Raw genomic sequence first — 27327 nt, forward strand, 5'->3', positions numbered from 1 at the left:
GATCCTGATATTTCAGAGCTTTCCCTTAGGCAAGTTCCTCACAATTAAAGCAGCCATCCTTTTAATCCTTATAACTGCTGACTTGTACAAGGGAAAAAAATCTTTTTTTCCTAAATTCTTATACTAAGACCCAAAAGGTTTTAATTTCTTTTCAAAATACAACATTTTTGAAGTGTAAAACACTTTGGCTATATGAGAAGGCTCTCCAGCAAATGAAGAGTTACCGAAAAGAAACCAAATTCCCAGAAAGAACAAAGAAAACCCTTAACACTGAAGCAAGACTAGAATAACTTAATACTTTTTCACCACTGTTAGCTCTAAAAGTAAAGCAATATTTAAGAAACACTATTCTCTAAGAAGTCCCCTGACAAAACCCAGAACATGGATGCGCTATTTTTATGCTACAAGTAACAAGCACAGAAATTAAAAGCAAAAAATTAAAACCAAAAATTAAAGAGAAAAGTTCACGATGCAGCTTTCAGCATGGTTACATTTCACTAGTTTTATCTCTGCACATAAACAGTTCAGTTTTCATCTTTTCTGGCATTTACGTCCTCCCTTCTATAACCGGTATTTTAAGTCATAAATTTTAAACTGTTGGTTAACAGTTTAACACAATAGTTTGACTTCAAGCTTTAGAAATAAAATTATCCAGTTAGATCCTCTTTTGCCTTAAAATTGAGAGCTCGTCATGATTAAGTAGCTACTGGGCTCTTTGAGATAACACTATTAGAGTGTTATCAGAGTCCAAGGGAGGACTTTGCTGATCTCTAGCAATGTGTGTGAGCCAAAGACATATTCTCCCCTTTAAAAAAACAGGAATGCAAGATCAGGAGGAGATAGGGATGCATTTCTGGACTGCCACTGACACAGAGCCTAGCTTTTCAAACAATGCTTTCTTTCCCTGCAACAGCACAGCTCAAACATACCCTTTAATACTCACTACATAATTCAGCCCTACACATGGATCTCATCAAAGCAGTAAAGCTTGTACCACTAACCCAAAGTCAAATCGTTTTGAGGGTAGTAAAGAAAAGAAAAGCTACAACCTGTCTTTACTACTATATAAACTGAACTCAAACAAACCCACAACAAAATCAAAATAGCAAGGGCCTTGAAGCGGGAAAATAAAGCATACATAAGTCATCAACTCTAATTCGTGAACATCGATTTAATCTGTGAATATCAATTTGTATGAAAGATCTCAATAGATGAAACAAGCACTAGCCAGGGCAGTAGTTAAGTACAGCAGATACTGTAGATCAATCGCAACAAGAAGGCAACTGATTCATCAACATTTATTTCTAATAACCAATCAGCCTAATAAATAGCAACTTGAACTTTGGAAGAACAACTTCAAATAGCTGGAAATTGAGTCAAATCAACTAAGACAAGAGTTGCTTATATCTTTTGTTTAGATTTCTTGACTATTTAAGAACTTTTTACCTAAAACCCTCAAAAAATATGGAAAAAAAACCCCCCAAACAAAAAACCACCAAAAACCTAACAAAATCCAAACCCACAATGCAACTAAGAGTGAAAGCACGAAGAAGATAAGAGGTTGGGAAGAGGGGCAGGGGGATTCAGAGCAGAGAACATCAATAAAAATTCAGAAATGTTACAAAGGTCAGAACAAAGAAAAAAAAAAACAAGCCTCAAAAGTCACATATGAATAGTACCGTAAAAAAAAAAAATAAAAAAAATCTATAAGAATAGGGTAGTATATGAACATTCAATATAATGGTATATGATTACTCAACACGATCCAGCAAGGTGATATTATTTAACATTTTTAAGTTAACAGCCTTAGAATACTACGTAGGCTATTTTACCACCCCTACCCCCCCTCCTCCACCTCCCTGGAAGTTACTCAAAGAATGTTTGCAGCAATGTTTAATTCCAGAAAGGCTTGGAATACTGAGAAAGTTCCAACGGGCTGGGGCGGTGGGAGCAGAAGTCTTCCCTTTGAAATGTCCCTTGGAAAAGTCTTCCCTCTGAAAAACATTTAACTGGGCTCTCAACTTGGTAAAGGTTTTAAAAACCAAGGAACAGCCCAGAGGACTACAGAGGATTTAACAGACATGGTGTCACTCAACATGGGCTAACAGCAATTATTTAATGACTTTAATGAAAATGAAGACTTCATTAACAGTAACAGATTTAATATAATATTTTTAGATTTCTGCAACATTTTTGGGCCAGCACAACACATTTTGACTAAAACCAGTTGAGGAGGAGGCATTGAAAAACCAAACCAAGCCAAAAATCAGCCAAATACATATAAATCAGATTAAAAGGCAATTTAGTGACAGCTCTTTAAATGCTGTCAGTGGGAAACCACTGCTAGTGAGCTTCATCAGGTATTGGTTCTTGACCATATGCCATTTCACGTTTTAATCAGTGACTTGGAAGAAAGCAGTCGCTAAATTTGCAGGAGACACAAAGACAGGAAGAACAGTAAATAACAAAAGCCCAGGTCACAGAGGCTGCTTACCAAAGCAAATGCAATTAAACACTACTTTGAAAGGGGGCGGAGGGGAATGGAGAAAGCCACAAATCACACATTTAGCAACAGGATTATTAAAGACATCCCCAGATCCAGCAGATGAAATCGGAAGCTGATCAAACTCAGCCAGACAATAAGACAAGGGTCCAAGTAAAGACAGAAGACATGCACTCTAGGACAGGACCAACACCTGCCCTGCTCTAGGATTCTGGAGGTGTTATTTAGGGAAGTATGGACTGGATGCTAAGATCTGTTCTCCTTGTACTCTCCCCCAGCAATTACATTCATGTTAGGAGTCTCATTAACTAGTAGGAAGCAGGAGCCACCATCATCACATCAGGTTTTTATTGGATTTCTCATGCCTAGATTTTCTGGTCAAGATTGGATATATTTATCCACAGCTATGGGATTTGAAGGAGGAATTAATTCAGAAAAATCCTACTGTCTATGCGTATCATGGGAATTCTGACTCTTTCAGGACAAAAATCTATTAAACTTGAATGTTTCAGTCACAGGCATCTTAATAGAAAAGCAAGACCAAGCAACAAGGGAGGGGAAAAAAAAGTCACAGGACAGTTATTAATATACACCAAGTCTCAGGACACGCATATAATTATAAGTTGTGAATATTCTTTAATTCATGCAACAAAATAAAAAACTCCCATCCATCTACGATGAAAGATCTCATTATGCGAAGGGAGTCCAATTAAGTACTCTAACTACAAGTTAGACCAACTTTCTCTGAGCTTCCCGTGGAACAAAGAAAAAGCTGCGCATCTTTAGCAAGTTTTCAAAGTTCGTTCTTCTGCATTTTTATTAATGAAACTGCACTGCTGAGGGACTTGCTGCAGGTATCCCTCCTCCAGAGACAACAGATGCTTTAGGAAATCCAAGGACTTTCCAGGGACCATAAATACCAATAACCTACTTCTGCAAGAGCAATACAGACACACACATACAGAAGAAGAGAACTAAGTATGTTAAGATAGGTACTGTTTGAAAGAACAGATATAATGAAGTTCTATATAATAATACGTAGCTCTTCAATAGCTTTTTCATCAGAACACCTTGCATTCCAAGACAGAATACACGGTATCACCTGTTGAGGTCCATAAACAGGCCCTTGGAGCTCAAGAGAGAGTCCTTTGGCCTTAGACTAATGTTTCATTCACTGTAGAACAGCATCTCCAGTAGAGAAGTTTCATTTGAAACTAGCAAGAAGCCAACAAGGCACATGCTCTGTCAAACAGCCACTTCACTGTTACAGTGATTTACCACAGCAGTAAGCTGAGAAATCAAAAAAGGGACAAGAAAACTACTAGAGCAGACAAGCACTGTTGATAGAAGAGCTTCTGGCCAACCATCCTGCAAGACTTCATTAAAATTCCACTACTGGTCTGTAATTTTAATAAAGAAGCAGCTGCAGCAGGCCATCCTGACTCTTCTCTCCATCCCTCTCTACCAAGCAATCCCTTTTCCTCTGAGAATCAAGCCTAAGCACATTTTCTCTGATGTAGTATCAAACTCACAGCAAGGCATTTAAAAGTTAATAAGCTAAGCATGACAGAAGAACAGCTACATATCTAAACCACAGTTGCAATGCACTTGCCTTCACAAGAGAAGAGCACCCTGCCAAACCCCCTAAAAGAGAGATCTCTTCCCTCTACAGGGGAGAATGAAGAAGCAAAGAAAACAAGTTATCAGGCTGGTCTCCAGTGAAAAAAAATGGGAACAGGTCTCCCCATCCTCTGTTAGCACTCCAGCAGCTTATCTCACTGATTACAATTGAAAAGTCACCCCCAAAAAACCCAGAAGTGACAAGTTACAAGCTTGTTGCCAGAGTACAGCAAGGCAAAAGGCATAATATGGATCATCTCCCATCCCCCTCCCATGAGCAGTATTTTTGTGTGTGTGATCTGATACCAAGTGGAGAATCACACTAAGGCATGCAACCTTCTTATCTCTAATCAAAAGCCTCAGCAGCAGAATTCAAGAAAAGCCAAGGACTCTGCAGCAGCTCAACATCACCTCAAGATATAGCAACTGATCAGGCAGACTGAGCTGTAATCTTGTGTGGGCTTGTGGGGGTGGGAAGATCCTCCGATTTGTAGATACTGCATCACTAATCTGGCTCGTCCTTCAAATCAGCGGTTGTTGGCTTTTGTTTAACATTATAACTCAAGATCAGGAGGTTTATTGTAAGACTACCTGGTTTTCTTCACAGCCAGTCACCACCAATGCAGAATCTAACTGGAATCTTCTCATGTAAATACTTGCATTTTATTACTTTAGAAAATAAACCAGAAAACACAGGCATCACAAAATGGCAAAGACAGTAGAAGAATTTCAATAACTAACAACTTTCCATGTATCCTTAAAAAGGTCATTTTTACTTAATGGTAAAATATGATCCACATTAAAAACAAACGAAGAACACCCCAAACCCAAACAAATATTAACACTACAAATTAAAGTGGGAGTTGGTTTTCAGTATCTCAATTCAAAGACACTGCTCTTAATTGTTCAACCTCCAGGTCTGGATTTCCAGCAAGGAACCAGGTACAACTCTCGATGAGAAAAAACTATACCAACCAGCCAGAAAGTTTATAAACAGATTAAAAGAGTCAAAGAATGAGTGTGCTCAATAGTGTAAAACATCATGGACCAAAGGTTTTTTATACAGAGACACAAACGTTTCTCAATCTTGAGGCAACTGTTTTCCATATTCAACAGTGTTGCATTATTTATTGCAGTAAAATAAAAACCTTGAGATTTTTTTCCTGTTGGAGACAACTTGTTAATGCTTCACTCCCAAGCAAAGTTAAGATGACATTCATTAACCACCAGTGTTTATCCCCATGCTCCCTCGGCACAAGTGTAAGAATAGACTTGCAGCAGACAGAATTGATCTGCCTGGAAAATGCCTCCTACAGAAGAGATAGGATTTCCAGCAGCATCAGTTCACCACTCCACTTTATTTCATGGCCACAGTAACGTCCATACCACAGATTAGCCAGTCAGGTGTGGTGTCAGGAACAACTTTCCACAAGTAGGTAGAGCAGAGGCTCAAGTCAATTCAAACCGTGGAGGAACCTTCCCTCTCCCCCAGAAGTAGTATATGGGGAAGCACAGGACACCAGAGATTTCCACCTCAGCCTCAAGAGACAGGTATTGGCACAGAGAAGAAGCGTGTTATAAGAGTGGGTTAAACTGGCTGTGATATTAGTTATACTCCACAGCAGACCTATTTGAAAAGTGAGCCTTCCCCTAGGAACTCAGTCCTGAAACACATCATTCCCTGTCTGCAACACACAGACACTTACTGAAACAATTCACTTAAATATCAGCCCATAAAGGGTAAGCACAAGCTGCTGAGTCCATTTAAACAACTACACTCTAGCAAACCCTTGGAGTGTCACTCAGTTTCACCCCCTTTATCACAGCAGGTCAGTTATATCATCATTCATTACTGAATGAACTCAATAAGTTATTCTCTTCTTTTTGGATCTCAAGTTATAAACATGCCTTTCACCATCTCTACAGAGACTGTTAAATTTATATAGGAGTCTGCAAAGGGGAATGATAATGTGATTCTACTTAGGAAACTAAACATAGTTTTATCACCCATTATTGAAAAGCTGATGATCTTCAACAAATAGCATAGACCTGTGAAAGTTTATTGAACATTTCTTAGTTGAGAGGTGAATATACTGAGCTTACCTGTAAGGTACAAAGTGCCAAAAACCTTTTTACTCTGTGATTTGTGTTTGTAAGTCTGATGTTAAATAAATCTCTATCATAAGCCATTACATTATTGCCCCCAGGAAGACTTTGCCTTCTGATTCCAGCTAGCTAACAGCATCTTGAAAAGTCTTACAATATGTAAAGATGCATCACTTAATAAAGTCAAGTGATTATCTCACTAAACATTGAGTGTATCTAAATTCTGCTTAAGCAGCTAACAGAAAAGAAGAATCTAGATCATGCGAAGAAGGCTGAATCATGACTACAGTGAATAGGAGCCATGCCTGATGTTTTGAGAAGGCTTCTCAAACTCTAAAAAAGTACCCTTAGGCTTTTCAGATGGACTGTTCAGTTCTGTCAACAGAAAGGATGATCTAAGTGAAATCAGCAGGTGATACAGGCAGCTACACAAAATGAAAGGATAACAGAAAGCAAGGCAGCAGGGAAAAGATATCCACCTTAAACAAAAATCCCCCAAACACGCAGATCAGCACCCAGAGAGAAGTATCTTAACACTGAAAGATGTGAGCACAGAAGTCATACTAGCGACAGAGCAGATTACAAGGACTAATTTTCACCACTGAAATCACATTTGAAAGTATACCTCAAGTGAGGCATTCATGAGCCTACAACACAAGATGCAAACTCAAAGGGAAAACACCTAAGCCTCACAGCCCCTCCAGCTTTATTGCCCTTTATACAACAATAGTATCAAGAGCACAACCGTACAAAGTCAGCACATGACAACATCACAGAAGATACAGCTGTGTTACTATTGCTACCCTTGTGCCAAGAACTAAATAGTAACTGGAATACCTGCCCTTCATTCATACCTCGAGTTATGCCTGTGCACTAAAGCTGCAAGCCCTGATATTTCTCTGGAAACAAAAGCATAACCACAGCTGCTGATGACACTGTAACAAAAGATTATAGCAGCGAAACAGTTTGGTGCTGAAGTAAGCTGTGGGAACTGAAATTGCCAAATGTGATGGAGAATTCATTACTCGGTGTACAATAGGAGTAGTGAACATTCTTTAAAAACTACACACAGATGCAAGAAACTTGCAGTGAGCAGCTTTAAGACAGCTTGGCTTTTGGGGCTTAGTAGAAAATTTTCCCAAAGAGCAAGAGACTCATAAATCTCTCTCTCACTTCTAATGTCATGCAATGTTTGCCATCATTTCATGTAGCAGCTTTCTGAATCTTACTAACCTTTCAGCTTCAGATACACACCATCAATTCCATAAGCTATGCCTGCAGATGAGCTTCCCAGGAGAAGCACACACTTTCTTAGGGTATTTTGTGTCTAGCTACAACTGGAGCTAGACTGAGCTTTTCTTTTTCCTCCTTGACAGTAACATAGGACAGAAGAAAGGCTGCTTAACACCAGGCTTTTCTATTCACACTCTTCCATTTTCACTGGCAACACACCAGCACCTGTTCAGGTACATACAGAAGACTATGAGAAAAATAACCTGTTTTGCTTGCCTTATTTCTAGACAAGAACAATTTCCTGGCTTAGTCCAGGAACAAGTGGCAGGACCAGGGACAGCTTAGACAGCAACACTGCTGAAATCAAGACCTGTTCGACTTTCTCATTCCCTCTCTCAGATTGCCTTTCTCTTATTCAGATTTGAGACAGACATCTGAAGTAAGTACTGGATCAGAGCTGAAACTCATAGAAGAAAATCCTTTGGGATTCGGTTGATGCAAACGTAACGTGACAGTGAACACATCTTTTATGATGGCCATTCAGGATTTCAAAGTTATGCCCAAGTATCTTTTCTGGATAGCTACAGTGAATTTGGTGTCTATGGTATATTTAACCATTTACTTTGCACTTACCTAAGTAAGTTTAAGTCTTTCTCAAGCCAAGCAGGTCTGTGCAACTTTTTGACTGCAGAAGCCCAGTCTTCTGTCTCATTTACTCCAGACCTTCTATAATTCACAAAATCACTGTTTGGTTTGGGTTGGAAGGGACCTTAGAGGTCATCTAGTTCCAACCTCCCTGCCACAGGCAGGACACCTTCCATCCGATCATGTTGCTCAAAGTCCCATCCAACCTGGCCTTGAACACTTCCTGAAGCACAGCACGTTACCAGCCTTGCATAACTAAAGAAGTCAAACATTTAATCCACTGTATTTTTGTTGAGGCCACCCTATTCCCACACAACTTTTCTTTTCAGCCTAGCTGAAGTTCTTTGCTTGAAAACAGCATGTGTGATCTGAATTTGAAAGAAGACAGCAGTCCCACGCTTTCTGCACACTAAGTTGCTCAATGAGATTGAATTACAGCAGAATCTCAGACTATATTCACAGTTAATCAAATTTGGGTTTCTAGTCAAGAATATCAAATTGTTAAAGACAAAACATGTGGTGATCAGGCTTCTAGAACAGCCACCCTTACTGCAATTTTATAGGTGGTATCTCAATGAAACAGTCTTGGCAGACCTGTTACTGCCTCAGATCTGTTCAAAGAATTAATCCCTGTTTAGGATGCTCAGCAGATCTAAAAGCATTTCTTTGGTGCTAAGTAAAGAAACACTGGGAGAACACTCAGCCTTCTAAGCTGAGTACTACAGTATCTGTGCTCAAAATCAGAGTGAAATTTTCCAGGTAATCTATACACAAAGCTCCTCAAGCTTGGCATTGCACATTATGTTGTATTGCTAACTTCACTGGAGACAGACAACCTCTATATGAAGAAAAAACAAAAAACACTTCACAGTTTTGAGTGACAGTTTGCTAGAAAAGCTTCAGCTTTTAAGATAAGAGTCGCTGTCCACCTATACCCAAAGCAGCCCTTTTTGTAACTTCTGAGCATTCCTTTCAGAGAAAAACCTCAGAAACGGATCGACTAATCCAGGGCTAGGAACTGCCAGAAGCGCAGCCATATAAACAGTGAAGGAATTTGATACAAACTGTGCTTCTGCAGGCTACATGTTAATCATCTGATCCTAAGGGTTTAAAAGTCTAGAGCAGCACTAACAGATACTCAAAGTTACAAAATAGGTTGGTGTCTATAACACTTGGTAGGTATCTTCCCTTAAGGTCAGCTTTTCCCTATAGAATTCTTCATACACAAGTTTCTCTGAAAGAGTAGTATGCACATGTAATGAACAAAGTATCACAAAGAATGAACAATAAATTGCTGAAGACAGTGTGTGCAGGACGCACAAGTAACAATTTCATGTAAGTGCCTTGCTCCTCATTACCCCACTATTTTATACCTTAAATCCTCTGAAGGTTATATCAAATATAGCCAATGTATTTAAGAAAGTGGTCTGTTGACACTAGAAACATTTCCAGGCTCAAGGAATATTTGACTTCTAGAATACCTTGTGCTTCAGCAAACCTGATAAACAATAGTATTCAATGAGCCTCAAATTCCCTTGAAAAGCTTGTTAGCAACCATACCAAACTCACTTTTCTGTAAAAGCACAGGAATAACACTAAAGGGGTGAGTGAAGGAATGGACTACGAAAATAAGACACAGTGGAACACTAGAACAAGTGCTGTGCTTCCCTAGCACTGGCTCTTCTGAGAGCATCTAGCAAAGTAGCTAAGTTGAAAATCTGAAATCTTACCTAAATTTACTACCCATGTACAGAGCTAGACAGTATAAATGAAAACCCACTTACTTCAAAATGTCAGCCAAGAAGACAGGCAACAGTTTTAACAAAAGAAATTCAAACCACGTGAAGAGAAGACTCCATTTACAAGAGGTAAAGAACGTAAGCGCACTGGAAAACCAGGGCTGCAGAGGAACCTGCAAAGTCTACAGCTACTCAATGAACACTGCATCCAGCATCAAATTCACTTCAGGAATTTAATAGTTGCTTGTAGTAGTGTTTCAGTAGTTTGTTCAATTAGATATAGTAGCAGTTGATTACATGAGACACTCCAAGAGGTGGCTGAGACAAAAATAGTTTTAAAAATAGCACATTAGTTTAATGCTGACTTCTTTATCTTTGAACTGCTGATTACTGCCAGACAATTGCTTACATAACAGAAAACATGCACTAGCTCATTTTGCAATAACTGCACCATCACAAAACACATTTTAAAGGAAGCTGCATTATCAACTCTGCAAAAGTAGTTTAGCCCAGGGTTTACTTTTCCAGACAATTGGTTTCTTACAAATACCAGAATAATGCAACCTGTGATGCAGGGATTCAAAAAACTTCAGTGTGCAATTCTAGTTTTTCATTAACACTTACTTGATGAAAGTATTTCTGTGGATATTTGACTATTCCAAGTATTTAAAAATCTCTCCTAGAGCCTGTATTCATGCATTCAGAAGTCTGAAGTGGTCTTTCATAAATATCTTGAACATGGGTCTAAAGATTTTATATGTTTTTGGATTAACCTACAGTTAATCTTATTAGACAAAGAGCCAAGATTTTCAAGAATGAGTGCTAAAGCTGTAACACTAAATAAGCCTGGCTCCTTTAAAACCAACACTGAAATGCTTCCTACTCCCGCACCCATTTTAAAGTCACCAATAAGCATTAGTCAGGCTGCAGAAAAAGTGTTTCTAACAGCAGGCTTCTGAATATGCATAATGCCAATAAAGCAAATTACATTTTCAATAATAATAATAATAATAATAATAATCTATGTGCAATTAATATAGTGGCAACATTTTAATGCAAAAATAAATTGTTTAAATATACTAACATCCTAGTCTTGGGATATCCAGTCAAGCTACGCAAAGAGATGTGTTTGTCCCTTGCATACTCCCAAATGTGGAAGTAGGATCAGAAACTGGATCTGGAAGAAAGGGTAAACAGCATGTTAGTTAAATTCACAGAGGATACTATGGAGATGTTGCAAACATTAGTGAAGACAAATACATAAATGACCTAGACAGAAAATAAAATTAGTTTGGAAACAAAAATGTCTCGTGAAAAAAATAATTTCAAACACTCGATGTAGAGGAAACATGAGGATAGGGGAAGAGAAAGTCAAAACGAAAGAAACCTAAAAGCAGCAACAGTGGACAATCAGCTGAATATTTGCATTGAAAAACAGTTTGGAGTTGCAGAGGTATCAAACAGAGCAGGGAAATTAAAGTTCTTTCTACAGTCTTTGAGCCAGTAACAATAGCCATCTCCTTGCACAATTGCCAGGGACTGAAAAATTCCCCTTCAATCCCAGCAAGTGGAAAGCTCTTCTCAATGGCAAATCAAGTTCTGCAGGAGGTAGGGTTTAATTTTTTTGAAGCAAAGTTAACATACGGTTAGCATAAGCCTACGCAGCAGGTTCTTCCAGTACTTCTGCTGCTCGTGGCTTTGTGCAGAACAGGAGGAAGCTGACAAAATGCATCCATTTTTACAGGTGCAACTCAACCTCATATTGTTCAGGTTTATTCATGTGGTCCTTGAGAAAAGAAACCAAAACAGCTAGCTCAACTATTACAAAAGAAAGAAAGAAAAATGGATAAAATCCCTTCACCCTTTACTTTCACCTTACTTTCCTGAGCACGACATCCACTCATCCATCATAGCGAATGTCTGCACCATCCAGCTTTAAGGGCAAAGGCAACAGGAGGAAAGAACTGACTCTACCTTTAGAAAGGCTGCAAGAGGATCCCCACCTGCAGTAGCCACATAAACACAAAAGCAGAAGCTTCATTACCCAGCATACATCTTCAGGGATTGTCAAGCCTTTGTTCTTAAGAGATATTCCCAGGCACAAACTAAGAACCATCTATTCTGCTTCATTCCCAAATTAACAGAATACGCTAATTCTGCAGGATTAACTCTCATTAACAAGCCTTCTGTAAGGCAACCATGTAGATACTTTACACTCAGGGCAGATCGGAAGGAAAACAACAAAAAACCTTTTTAACAGAAGCCATCTTTCCACCTGTCATGTTGCTGTATCTTAGGATAAGCTCCAGCATTGATGTTTGTGCTTCAGTTTATGTGTATCATCATCACATGAAAACAGGAGGCTGAAGGTTTTACCTCCACTCGACAACTGCTAAGCTACCAATTTCTGAAATAAGTCATTCTGAGGAAGATGTTCAACCATGAACATATACAGCTTCTGCTCGTGGCGTAATAGCAAGAATAAAGAAACAGCTCCTACCAGTTTGCCTCATCTTTGACAGAGACTGGTTAGTCCAGAATATTTAAATGGAAATTCAAACAACAGACTCCCAGGCATCCCTCAAGCCAAAGGCACATGAAACGCTGCTTTTAAGGGATTGCAGTACCATTTTAAGGTAGTTCAAACTACAGGGACACTATAGAACTGAGAACCACATCATCTCATTGAAGAACTCAATGCTTTTTAGGAAGATGTGAGGCTTTGGACATGACAAAACCCCTCAAGCTTTGCTTTTTGCACCAGGGGATATTGGCAAAGTATTTATGTATGCAGTCTTTTGCCCCTTTTGAATTATCAGTGCTAGCATGAGGCAAAACTCAGGGAGACAAACTCCAATCAAGCCTACAGATTCAAAGCACAGTCTCATAAGCATGTCTTTCAGCAGTAACAGCAGGTTCTGCAGCCCTTCCCTTCTCTGTTCCATAACCTCAATTCCTATCCCTGCACTCTATCAGTTACACTGGTGCAAATTCATGTGACTGCATAAGGAACAAGTGATTTTAGAGTGTGCATGTCCCCTTTTTATATATATATATATATATATATATACACATTTTTTTTAATTTTTTTCTTTTTAAGAAGTAACTTCTGCAAGTCCACTTTGCATAAGAACAGCTGCTCAGTGTTAAGACAAAGGTTTAACTAGCCAGGAATCCCAGTTCCAAAAAGGGCAATATGTAAGTGGCCACATAAGGGGTTGCTGTAAACAACACCACCATGAAAATCAATCCACTCTACATTTGCTTAGGAGCTAGTAGTGCAGCTACTGCTTAAGAGACTGCCCAAGAACAGAGTATGCACTTACTCTGATCAGTTAAGACACATAACTGCTTACAGCTCCTTGTAAGTGAAAACCATGGGAGATGTGGACTACAGTGAGGATGCTGGAGAATCAAGGGCTGTTAGAAAGGAAATGTGCTCTGGGAACAGTTCTTATTCCAGTTCTCTCTCCTCTCTCCTGCGCTGGTCTGACATAGTCCTGTTGTGCTCCTCGGTCAACTTTCAAGAGTTGCTGGCTGACAAATCTCAGCAGATGAATTCAGCACAAGTGCCAACCTGCCCTTATAGCCCTACCTGATGACTCCAGTTTGGAAGCAAGCCCTGTGCCAACATCCAGCCTTGCCTAAACACAAAATTCCTAACCAGCAGCCAAGCTGAATATGCATCCTGACTGACTGACCACACAGAAAGCCCAGTCCAAACCTGCTTGACCTGTACACCTTGTGATCATCCCACATTATCCTCTCTGGTAGGGATTGTTTCTCAGTGAAAAGGGAAAATACAGGAATAAAACAAGAATGCTTCACAACCATCTGATGTAATGAGAGGTTGACTAACCTCAGGAGGTTCCCATGGTTAAAATCTACCATCTCTGCCATTTGGGAGAGCATTGCCCCTAAACTTTCTACGGCTATGCATCCTTTGGATGTGCATTCTATTTCCTGTGGTAGAACCAAGACCTTTCCTGAAGGATCTGATAGACTGGCCAGCATTAAACAACTGTATTTTCCCATTCTGCCCATTTAGGTTAACAGATGTAAAATTGCCATTTCTCCAAAATTACCAGAGTTACTGCCCAAACCTGTACCTACTACAAATGCAAAGCAAATTCTCACAGTTTGGCAAGGTCTGTAGGTGGACTTGCAGCTTCTTCAAAGTCAGGGTGAAATAGTTCATTTATTATGCTCTAGCACAATCTCTCCTTTATTTAAAAAGGGGAAAATAAAGTCTACTGAATGCTTCCTGTAGCATCTTCTACACACAGGTTTAGGACATAGAAACTATAAGCAATATATTTCAATATTTTCCACTTAAACAGTTATTTTGCACAGAGACTAACTTCATGCCTTTTCAGAAATCTGAACCTCTATAAGCCTGCTTACGTTACTGTGATGCAATACAATTTAACAAATAAATAGTGTAATGTTTAGCTTTATGCTGAAAAAAAAAACCAACCCAAAACTCAAAAAGCCAACAGTGGTTCTACTAAATATTCTTAAGGACCATTTTCTGATGCTGATTTCCTTAAAAGAAAGGTTCTCTGATGACTCTATCTAGGCAAATCTCTATTCTGTCCTAACCCACTCAACCCCTTAACTGAAAACAATGAGCTTTTAGAACAGTTTTTTTCCAGGTAACTTCTATCTGCTTTGTAAGACTGGAGGGAAAAAAAAAAAAAAAAAAACCAACAGCACAATCATAGAATCATAGAATGGTTTGGGTTGGAAGGGACCTTCAAAATCACCTAGCTCCAACCACCCTGCCATGGCAGGGACACCTCCCACAGGCCCAGACACCTTCCACCAGACCAGGTTGCCTGCCTGCCTTCTCCCACCAGTCTGTCCCCATCACTATCCCCCAAAGTCTCATGCTAAAATATTAATAAGCAAAGGTGTGCAAAGAACATACTTCTTCCTCTCATGGGAAAAACGACTGGTACTTACTTGAAAGTGGGTTTTCCCTAGAGTGGGAAATATGTTGTCCATTTCCCCAAAACTCTAAGATGTACTTGGAAGCCTACTGGTTGATCTGTTTTTCCAGTACCTTAGAAATAAATAGCCATGATTTCCCCACAGACAGGTCTCTTAATTCTGCTTACCCCCACCTGATCAAAAAAGAAAAGGAGAAAAAAAAGCCAACACTCCAAAACAAATAAAAAAAAAACCCCAACCACCACACAATAGAAACACCTGTTTACGGCTATACTTTTATGCAAAGTTTATTTCATTACTCTGGTTGACCTTCCATGCTTTGCGTCTCTGGATTTCACAGAACTATCTCTCAACTAAACCAACTATACCTTTTAGTATGGCACTTACAGCTAATTTAATCCAGAGGCAGAACAACAAAAACTTCTTAATTCTTTGTTTTAGATGCACCTTTACATCCCCTCAGACAAGGCAATTATACAGCTATTAGAGTGTATCATCTCCTTTTCTAAAAGCATTCGTTGTGATGTTTGACCCTCATTTATGCTAAATCTGAATTTTCAAAAGAGACCTAGTTTTAAGAAAGAGATTCATTTTCCTTCACTGGTTCTGAGCGGAAAGACTCGAGATATTTCAAGGCTATGATGTCCCATTAGCTCATATTTGGCTCTATCTTGTCTACCTCGCCTTGGACTGAATTAACAGGGAGGAGTCACTTAAGCAAAAGAATGCATTACCAAGGAGGTTGAAAGCCTGTAGATAAGTACTGTGTGTGTCATTTTGAGCAAGTTTACAACCTTTTGTGTGACCACCTGAGGCAAAAGTTCATATTCCCAAGGCTATCTGAATCACTCTACTTTAGCTCCCAACCTCAAGTGTGGGTTTAGCCCCCAGTGTGGACTGAAAGCAGTGCGAGCTATTACTGGACCAACAGTCAGAGCCCACTTGCACACTGGCTGCCATGCTGACAGAAAGCAGGGATTTGTCCACAGGAGAGCCTCACTTTTCATGCCTCAGCAGAAATTGCTCCAAGCAGGCACCAGGGCCCTTCTGCAGCCATTGTGAATAGACGCTCAGAGGCACGGAACACCACGTGCAGGGATTCCTCCACATACCTATATCCATGGCTTTCCTTCAGGCCCACCCACAGCTGAGGTCTGATACACCCTGCTCAGCCTCACTGAGGACCTCTCACTAAAGGAAAGGCTTATCAAACTTCAGCTTCAGGACCCAGCTTACAAAAAGACACTGATACAGCTGTGCTAGTAAAACTATGGGGCAGCAAAGCAGTGTTCAGAGCAGGGATTATTTAGGGGTTGGTTTTGTTTGGTTTGTTGTTTTTTTAGGGGGGTGTGGTGGGGGGGTGTGTGTGTACAGAAAGTTCTGCCACCACCAGAATCTCAACACTATGCAATAAATTCAACACTCTTAACCCTTCAAATCTCCCAGCACAAACCAGCCCTGAAATTGGTTGTCTGCTGCTTACAGGCAGAATCACAAAAACTTTCCTAGGCAGCATCATGGCATGCTGAGAGCAAAGATTAAGTCAGAGAATCACTCATCTCTTCCTCTGAACTGAGTATGAAAGAACTATTCCTCTGCCCATAGCATGGCAGTTGGAACTAGATGATCTTGAGGTCCTTTTCAACCCAAACTATTCTACAATTGCTTTGCAGCAACATAAAATGCTCCACGTTCCAGATAATGGAAGGACAGACAGGATAGAACACCAAGCAGGATTTAGGGTTAGGATGCTGAAATGCCCATGAGCATGATAAGCAGAAGGTGATTTTGCATAGACTTTTTTTTTTAAGTAGGTTTAGTACGTTTAGTTCTTAGAGAAAAAGTTTCCAAAAATAACTGCTTATTTTCTGAAGTTTGTGAGGTGTCATCACAAGCACATTTAGCTGCTAAAGTTCACCAACATGCCAGTAAGTATAGACCAAAGCAGCTGTGATCGACTTCTCCCTGCATGCCTTCCCCTCCATCACCTCCCATTATACACAAAGCTGCATAAGGCATTTCCTATCCCAGGGCAGGAGCAGTCCTTGGGCTAGGAGGGATTGAGAAAATTTAAAGCCCTATCTGCTGTTCTTATTTGGAGCACAGAATTCAGCTCAAAGTACAAGCAGCAGGAAGATATGAATTCAAGATTAGTCACAGGCAAACAGATGATTTGGGAACAAGAACCAATCTGTTTGTTACAGGCAAGGAAGGCAGCCTCCATGGCAAAGGAGCCTACAGGACTGCAACATCTTTAACTTATGAAGTCAATTTTTAATCTAATTTGAAACTGAGCAACTTGTTGAGCTGAGTAACCTCCGAACTCTGTATTCAAATTTGTTAGTGCACTCAGCCTGTGACCTCAGCTAAGGTTCTAGTAAAGTAAGAGTGAGCTGGAAGAGCTGTTAGGAGAAGACTTTGATACCCAGACTATCAGTGCACCTAGGAACTACCAAACAGCTTGGTGTCCATTCCACACCTCAGATACCTTTGAGTCATTAAAACCATGTCCTCCTGAGGCCAGAAAGATGGCTTACCTGTTGTCTCAGTGTATTTGCCAACACAGGGCATGGAGACTACATCACTCAAGTTTACACTCAAGCCTGTGCTCCCTTCTCAACCACAAGAAGGGAACATAGGGGCACTATTGAAATCTTTAGATCTACCACAAACTCTGTAGCAGGAGTCTGACCTTCACAGCAAAATTCTTGAAAGGGAAAATACAGAAGCTCTGAGGACAGGGAGCACAGCGCTTAAACCAGACCTGCTTAATGCCACTCTAACCTTCTTGCAGAACTTAGTTTTCAATTTGAAGCTCTCCAGGGTTAGTCTCCTCAGCGACATTCATTTTTGGATAAAATATGCTTTTAAATAGTTAGGTACAAGAAGCAAAAGGGAAAAGAAAACTCAATCCTAATCTAATACATGACTAAATATCAGCTCATGCTCCTTTACACCTACAACCACTTTGGAAAAGGAAAAAGAAAAAATTAGCTCTTGTTTACAAATCATTTAGAGCAGTAATTTTCAAACTGTGGGCTCCTGAAAAGCATAAAGACCCTACACAATTTAAACTATTGGCAACAATCTTATTTTTCCACAGTTGCTTCTTGCCAACTCCAGGTTGAAAACCACTGATTTAAGAGAGCCTGGGCAAAACACAGCTCTCTCAACAGTTTAAGTTCGTTCAAGAGATAAATACAGCATTCCTGCTGAATTCAGAAGACCATACGCAGAATGGACCTCACGTGGCCTGTCTCAACTGAGCACTGAAGCTATTTGCCCCCAAAACACTGCACATCACTCAAGAAAAACTGCAGAGGCAAGACCAAAGGATAAGATTTTGTGAAGAGTTTACAAAAAATACTCCTGTAAGATACAATAATTAGGTTCTGGTAGCATCTTACCACACAGTTCCAGACAACTATATTTTTACTACTTTGTAAGAAGGCACATGATGACAAGGAGGACATAAAAGTATAAAACCCAAGAAAAATGTGTGGGCAGTGCTTAAGCATTTATCCAGAAATACCAATACTTGCTCTAATTTTGTCCCTCAAGTACAAGCTAGAATAACCTAAACATTCACAGAAACATTTCAGGGAGAAAGTTACTTTTTTCCCCCCTCCAAGAGATTTTGACACTTCATTCTTACACAGGCTTGGTACACTTGTCTTACACAACACATTTTGAAGAAGGGATACTCATCTAAACCTACACACAACCAACATTTCACACTTAGTTTTTCCCTCACACTTTTCCATCTTTCACTCAATGTAGTATTTTGAAAGATGGTAAGTTACAGCATGTAGTTAAATGATAACCACTAAGGGCACTGAAATGTTCCACTTCCAGTTGAATATGAGTACAACTTTTCCAAAGGACATTTAAACCCAGCAAGAGTACTCCCCTTATTCACAGTGAGGTCAATCAGATCAAGAAATGATCAACAGAACAAAAGTGCAGAAGCTTTTTTCCAAGAAAAGTTTTCCTCACTGCCTGTTTTGGGAGTGAAGACTGGTTCTTCCATAAGGAATAAACAGATCCTTGTAAGAAACCCCAAAAGATACATTATAGTATCATGTAAACTTAAGTTTCACTAATCACTTCAAAATGTAAAATATAAAGCTAGGGATAAGGTAATTATGCTCCTCCTTTTCTAAAGGATGTAAATGGAATCACTGCTTTAAGAAGACTGCTTTTAAGTTTTCTTAGGTCAGAAACGGAAATGACCTCCCTGCTTTCCTATTCTCTTGCTTTTCCAGAGCGAAATGGATGTTATTAAGCATCCACCTCTGCAAAAAGTTTTCTTCACACAAAAGATACAATGGCGTGTTTTCAGAAACACATCTAGAGATCATGATGAAACATCACTCTGAAAGCAGCTTTCAGCATTTTTTTTTTTACCACAATTGTGAATCTTACCCAGGAGATGACCAAAATTGAGACAAGGTCTACTCTAACAACAGCTTATCAACGTTTTCACGAAAAGGACAAACTAAGTACAAAATAACCCAAGAGCCAAGCAAACTGGTTTGCTACGAATATTTACACAAAAACGATCCATTTTGTGTATTCCAATATATTTACGTATTTCTTAAGGAAGCCCAAGACTGCAGGACTCAAGGCACAAGCTGAGAGGGCTCTTCTGGACACAAGGCTCCCCAGCTGAAGCGTACAAGCACATCACTGTGACTAATCTGTGGCTATCCCACAACAAAGTTTCAAAACTGACCCACATGTTTGTCCATGCATTAAGAACAAGCAGAGTACATAAGAGCTTTGTGCATACGAATTGCTGCGGAGTTGAACAGCTGCAGGACTGGCCTGCCCTTGCAATGCATGAGGCTGAACTCAAAGTCTGTTACACAGGTAACACAGCCCATCACATATATACAGTACCAAAGGAAGCCAAACAGCACATTGCTACAGAGCAGTGACGGATACTGAAGAACATGAGCGTTATGTAGTGGCCTGGAAGCATTGGAGTGAGGAATTGCAGGCTGTGGGCTGAAACTTTCACATCCTTTTGTGTAACCAACGAAAAAAGAAATCAAGAAATGAAGATCTCTGCAGCTTGACTACCTGTTCCTCTTCCTACTCTGGCAGTTACTCCACTTTTGAAACATGACCACCATCCTATCTTAGTAACAGCAGAGGAGGGAGAAAGACCATATCAGATACAGATTCATCTATGCAGTTCTCTCCAGCTAGATATTGGAACACCTGTACTGTAAGCATACACAAAAAATGTTCAAAGAGAACCAGGAAATTTTTCATTAGTAAACTCAGCTCAAGAGTTAAGATTGCCTGGTGGCCTCTGATGTCTTTCCACACTGCTGGATTCAGCTTCTGAAAGCTTGCTTTGTTCATGAATACTAGGCTCTTGTCCAGTCCTCCTTTCTCCCCCTCTTCTCCCTCCCATAAAATAGCATGGTCCTCAGGGCATAAGGAACATCCTTTGTCTCCCTGCAAATCTTCCCTGTGCAGCCACTTTGCCACCGCCTCTGGAAAATGCAACAGGAGTGCCATCTTTTCGAGGAATGGAAAAACCAGATGGGAGACATCATCTAATGCAATTTTACTATGCAGTAGGAAGTGGTGTCCTGCAGAAATGTTGAAACACCATAACCTCTACTTCATCTTTCATGCGCTAGTAGCATTGATGTGCAACTTAAATCTCCTGCTCAGCTTTGAGAGCTTACAGTTTTTTGTCAACCCACCATAAAAGAACACACAATACTACATAAGTAAACTAAATCCGAGTTAAAAGGTAAACGACTTGAAAATATCCAGAGAAATAATAGTACAGCATTCTTCAAGAGAAAAAGAAAGAAGCTGAAGCTCTCCTTTTCCAAAGAATCTAAGGCCATATGGATTTATCCAAGAGAACTGAGGAACCCCAGAGACCTGCAGAGATTCTGAGGAGAGATGGTGTAAAGATGCAACTTATTAATGGAGGCACTGGATAAAAGCATCCAGTGTGGTTGCAAAAGCAAAGCCCACAGTTCATTATAAGGGAGAGAGCATAGTATAACCCACTGCACTTTGAAGAAGGAGAATGAAGTAATTTTCCTGCTACTGTAAATGAATACAATGCATGCAGAAATTAGCACTTACTCAGCAAAAAACAACTTGGATTTGTGCATGTGTGACAAGACCAGCTGAATAGCCTCAACTCTTCATTCTCTGCCTCTCCATGCTCTGCAGATGTTGTAGCAAAATAAACAAATAAATAGATTGTTTTCCAGTCAGGTCTGATCAGGGAACCAATTCACCAAGTTGCCACACATAGTTGTGCCAGTACAGAGGGGACTGTTTAAGCCAGTTTAGACAGTGCTGCTGTCAAACATAACCACAGTCTGTAGCACAGTTACAAGACAGAAGACAGAAACTAGAAAACTCCCTGCCTTAGGAGGAGGCCGTTCTGTTCTCTTCTCCTCTTCCCTTCACCCCAGAGGTGCAATCCCATTCTCCAGTACTTCAGGTAAGCGCTCCTGCTCATCTCATTCCTAATTAGGATGACTCAGGTTACTAAACATCACCAGAAGATTAGCTGGCTTTGCAGTCTTCTGTCAGTTTAGTCAAAACAAGCATTACCACCCTTTTTAGCTAGGGGTGGAACGCAGACTGGCTCAGCCCATCCCATCCAAGCCTGACCTCAGAAAATCCCAAAAGTTTTGTATTTCTCAGAGAATTAGAAATACTCATCTCAGTAACCTTCAAGAACAAAAGCTTCATCCTCTTAAGAGCGAAATCATATATACATAGGAGGGTGAGGAAGAAGACTGGAAAATCCCCTGTAAAATACTGCATTACTGTCCCCTCCACCCCAATCAGTATGACACGGTTACCTTTCTTTAACCTTATTAAATGCCTGGTTTTCCTCAAACCTTGCCTAGACTGACTTTTAGGAAGTATTCTCATTGTTGTTTTACATTAGCCATGAAAGAACATAAATTCTCAGACAAGAAAAACCCAAAACAAAACACATGACAGTACTTGTCTGGGTGTAAGACAGCCTAAGATGGCAGAGCATTAAGCCATTTAAGTACTATGCAATAAAGATTTAGACAACTGAGCACAAGAACTGCGATTCTGTATCATCAGTTCTTAAAGTGCTGTTACTATATTTCTGTACATAACAGTATTTGGATTGTCATCAATATATGGCACAAACTGTCAAAAAATGGCTTAAAAATTTGGAACTCTCCCCCAAGTACTCTAAAATGGTGCCATACCACAAAGCTGTGAATCTGTAGTGTGTATATATATATCTCAATATAAACACTACAAAGACTGTCTAGGTGAATTTGGGCTATTTCCTGCATGTACAGAATGGATTACTGTAATTCATTTGGAGACATTCTATTAAAAGTGGGTGAACTCTGAATGTCATTAGCTCTTAGTTAAAAATTAAGTCAAAAACCCCAACACTTCCTGCAGGATGAGTATGTCCCAGGAAGGAACCCTCCCTCCCTACAGGGATGATTATTACTTCACACAAGTTGAAATAGATTTTTGTTGAAATACAAAACAAACCCAGTGATTTGGCATTGTCCAAAATTTCACGTCGCAGGCATCAGAAGAACTCAAGATGCTCTAACAGAAATTGATTATCAAGATTTTCTTGAGTATGCTTTTGTCTGGTTGACATCACCTCTGTCAGGCCAGAAGCTATTCTTCATTTGCAAACAGGGAAGCAAGGGCAAATGTGAAGTGATTTATAGTGAATCTAAAGAGATCTTTGAGACAAATCTAGATTCACCCCTGCAGTTCAACTTCTACTGTTCTTCAGATGCATACCATCATACCATCCTTCTATGCACCCCTTAAAGTGAAGCTAAGCATCAAGCTGTAAATTTCATTCCTTCCAACTAAAGATTTTCATTTTTAAATGACAGCTGACGATTTTTCTTTCACTGGCACAACTTTGCCATAAAAAAGTAACTCTCCCTCCCTGTATTTATCCTGCCAACAGGCAAAAGTGTTTGTAGATAGATCTTCTTGAACAAGCCTCCAGCTACTCTAGCGTAAAGTTGCCGTACAATGGGCTTATACTAACTAAAAAGAAAAGCTGCAAGCTGCATCTACATTAAATGCAAGTTGAAATAAGGCAAATAGTACCACTGGCACATATGTTGGGAACATGGCTGGGGGCGTATGTAAAACAGATACCGGTTTAGAATAGCCCTACATTTAAACTTCTACGTTAGCACTTAAACTTGCTTTTTATTATTATTTTGTATCAACATCAGGGCTACAAGCTTTCTCATTTTGCAACAAAGAAATACAATCTGCCCTTTGAAGGATAACTGTTAAAACACTTGGAGACACACTACTTCCAAACCAGGGAGGTAACACTGCTGTTTGGAAGCAGCAGCTAATTCGTATAATATACAGGCTGGAACTATACCAAAGCAATAATCAAGATAAGAAAATGTAATAAAGATTTCAGAATTATTCAACTGTTAGACACCTTCTTTTGATTAATATTAGTTTCTAATACTTCCTGATGTATCATGCTTCTTCCCCAGGATCCACACGTTAGTCCCAAGTATCCAAGGGCATGGAAGACCACCACTATTCAACAGATGAGTACACAGAAACAGATCAGGCATTCAGGTTGCAGTATTTCCCCAGCAACCATCATCTAGCAAAAAAAAAAAAGGAAACCGCTTCTTATGTTGACAGCTTAAGAGCAAAATCAACAGTTTAAGCTGCATCTCGGTGAAACACCAATAGAGCTTAAGATGGTTGGAAATCCTACATGAATGTCAGAGGTTTTCCCTTTAAATCATCATTTTGGTTCCGAAACTAGGATCACTGCTGAAGGGAACTAATACATTCCTTCCCTGCCCCCAGCTCCCCAACCCAGGCTGTAATTCAGTCAGGGAGTCTCCAAGAGCATGGCTAATATTTAACAAAGGGCCAAGCATCACCAGTGAGTAGAAACACACGCGACCACCTCGATCTACCACTCCAGTAACCATGCAGCATTGCAATGCTGTAACTGCCTGTAGAAAAGGTGTCAGCAGGGTTTTAGGGATGTCTTCTCCCTCAAACTCCCCATTTCTTAGCTGACCTGATCTCACCATCCATTTCCAATTCAGCAAGTGCCTGAACAGCAGGTTATTGAAGGCTGGGGGGGGGGGGGGGAATTATAAAAAATAAAACCATCACATACATTTGTCTCCAGGCATCTTCTTTTGGCCACTGAAAAAGACGCTAACACTCAAGACTGGTACAGAGAACACATATGTCAGCATCCAATAGTTATCATGTGGCATATCGTGTCTCTAAAATCAAAGTTCTACCAGGGCATCAAGACCCTGTGTACCACTCCTGGCTATCCTCCTGTGCTGTGGTTCAATAGCCCGATGCATCTCATTGCAAAGAGAGCTCAGACACCCCTTTCCCACACTTCCCTCCACCTCGGAGCACAGCATGCTGCTCCCTCAATTGCATCACAGCTTCAACAGAACCACTCACAGACTTGTCCTCCACAAGCCACAACGCTTTCTTCCTCCCCAGAAAAATGGGCCTGAAACGCATGACAAGGGAGGAAGGTTTAAGCGAATCAGCTCCCTGAGCTACCTCCCACAAAAAGCTGCACTGACACAACCAAAGTTGCAACTCTGTGACGGTTCAAGATGATCTGTATCTTCGCTCTTTTTCTTTCCACCAGCTACGCATCCTCACCCTCTTCCTTGTGCTAGCATTGGTATTTGCCTGACCCAACAGCCAGCCAGCTAATGGAGCTATACTAGCAAAAAATTATACTACTCCCTCCAAGAAATGATGTTTTTTTGCTAGCACAGCTCCCCTGGATTGTTTCCCTGTGGCAAAGGTGATCCTTCAGCCCTCTTATGCTCTTGCTCCCCTTGACAGTACAAACTGTCATGAAGCCACAGTCCAAAAGAGCAGCCTAATGCAGAAGCAAGAGAGGAAAGTGAAGTGAATTACTTAAGCCATTTTTATTGCTAAATGCTCTAGTTCAAACCACAAGCTTTGTTTTTTATGACTACCACACTGTCTGACACTAGAATTACTTCTCGGGGAATGATCCTAACAGAGAATCCCACACACCTCAGATTTACTTTCAGAACTCAAAATTAATAGGTATTTCTGAAGTAACAGAAGGGGTTTTCATATTCTGCTTCCCCATATTTATCTATCAGTATTTATGACAGTAACAAATTCTTAAAGACTTCTACGAAGGGCCAAGGTGAACCAGAACATTACATCATTTGACAGGTCAAATTCCAACTCTCAAGGAACAATGCCAAAACTGTTTGAAAGGACAAGAGAGATGTATCTGGGGCACAAGGTGATGACCACAGCATAATTTCAGCTGAACACCCTGGGCTTGTGCAATAAACCTTTTACATTTGTATTAAAATAATACCAAAAACCCAACAATTTATGCAGCATTCATACTAGGAACAGGGCAGGTCCCTAGACCTCATAAAGCTGATCAATTTGAGGTGGAAACTATTTATGACATAGTGCCATCAAGATAAAAGTCATGAAGCATTGTTACACTTTGGACTTTATTATTTTAAGAAATGGTTTTGTACTTTACCTCCAAAAAAAAAATCCCAGTCAACTCTGTGTTTAATAGAGTTCACAGTGTCTTTTGTCAAAACACATAGAGAGGGGCTTTCACAAGGGAAATCTTTTGGAGAAACAAAACATGTATCAAATTTAAGTATGAGGAAGAGGTATGAAAGGGATAGAGGAGAAAACAACTTCTCCAGGAGCTAGCAGTTTAAATGGCTTTAGGGAAGTGGAACAGGGTGTGTATAAATGGGGGTGGCAGGGGGTGGGGGTGGTGTTTGTTTTAGGTTTTAGCACACAGGGTTGCTAAGAACTTTAATAAGGTAGTGATTTCCTTGAGTTCGTAGATCACACAAACTTCTTCACCTACCCAAGATTTTCCCAAAGAGCAGCATAACGAACAGACAAAATTCCTGCATTTCACCCCAAGATCTTCAACAGCTTTGAAACAGTCTTTTTTTCTCCCATTTCTTCTCTCCCCCCCCCCCCCCCACACACACACATTTATTCCTCATTGCTGTCTGGTTAAACTCAGAGCTGCAGGACAGCTCCACCGGAGGATTCAGAGACCCGAGGAGAGAGCAGCAGGAAGCGAGAGCAAGACAAGATGATATGCTGCAAGTAGGGAATTTAGAAAGGACTAGAACAGGTGACCCCCAGCAGTCGAGGTAAGAGGAGATGAGAAAAGGAGATAGAAGTAAAATAAATCCAGTTCAAGCAGAGGTGGAAGCCAACAAAATGTTCTTAACATAGCAGAGCTAGAATCAAAATAAAATGCCATAAACTGGATCTAGAAGCATCAGTAACTGTTGGAAAGAAAAACCATCACTTGTGTGTAGAAGCCTTAGCTTCTCAGCAATGTACTGAAGCCCTTGAATCGCTTTATGCTTAAAACCAGTTAATTGTTCATATTAATCTGTAGTTCACAAGCATCTAGAGCATGCTTTTGTACTGCAGAAATTTAAACATTCAGATGAGGCCAAAAATATACATGGCAGCAGTAACAGCTCCTAGTGTAACCAAAAAAGGTGCTTCAAATCCCTGAAAATGAACTAGGATGCTGGGCTAACTGACAATAAGAGGTTTAACTCTGCACACAAGGAACTGAAGTGAATCTGTGAATGTTATTACAGATTACCTACACTGAGCAGCCCCCAGCAGATTATGGCCATATTTGCATACTTAAAAATAAAATGAGGATTTGTGCTCAGTTAAAAGCAAGAGGCTAAACAAGCAGAGACATACCAGTGCTCTGGTTTGAGATTTTTTGGATTACTCTGGAAGTTCGTAGTCTGCTGGTGTCAAAGCTACGTTACTATCTTTGCAGACACCCACCAAATCACCGGCCTCGAGCCGGTTTATGTGTGTGTTGGGACCTGCAGAAAAGGCCTTGCTTTTTTGGTAGGTAAAGAGAAAAGGATGAAAGTGTGTATTTTGAAACGGAGAAAATTACTCAAGATGCAAGGGCATCAGGGACTTCTTTTTCAAAACCCCCAAATATTCGATTGCGAGAAGCCTGCATAACAACAAACGCGCACAAGAGAGGAGGAGGAGGGAAAAAAGGGGGGGGGGGGGGGGTGGAGGAAGAAGAGAAAAGCAGTCACACATCCTTTTAACCCCCGCGGCCGCGCTCCGGATCCACGGCGTCAAACCGGCACCCCGATCCACAACTTTCTGCCGGCCCCGCCGCCGCGCTCCCCCCATCCCTCCTCGAGCGTCCCCCCCCCGCCGGGGCACAGGCCGGGCGCGCCGCCGGCTCCGCGGCCTCCCTCCCTCCTCTTCCTCCCTCGCTGCCGCCTCGCCTCACGGCGGCGGGCCGGGGGCAGGTGAGCCGGGCCGGGCTCGGCTCCCGCGGCGGCGGACGGCCGGGCGGTGACAGTCGGGCCGCTCCCCGCCGGCGGGCGCGGCCCCGGCCCCGCCGTAAACAAGTTTGAAGGGGCCGCGGCCGGGCCGTGCCGGGCGGGGAGG

General features: G+C 40.7%; 1 protein-coding gene across 1 annotated transcript in view; it reads right to left on the reverse strand.

The window, feature by feature from the left end:
* LOC136010615 (ligand-dependent corepressor) overlaps window positions 1-27327 on the reverse strand; it is a 52829-nt gene that overhangs the window by 25043 nt on the left and 459 nt on the right. The gene's annotated exons all lie outside the window — the stretch shown is intronic.

This window comes from Lathamus discolor, chromosome 3 (genome assembly GCF_037157495.1).
Source record: "Lathamus discolor isolate bLatDis1 chromosome 3, bLatDis1.hap1, whole genome shotgun sequence".
NCBI lineage: Eukaryota > Metazoa > Chordata > Aves > Psittaciformes > Psittacidae > Lathamus > Lathamus discolor.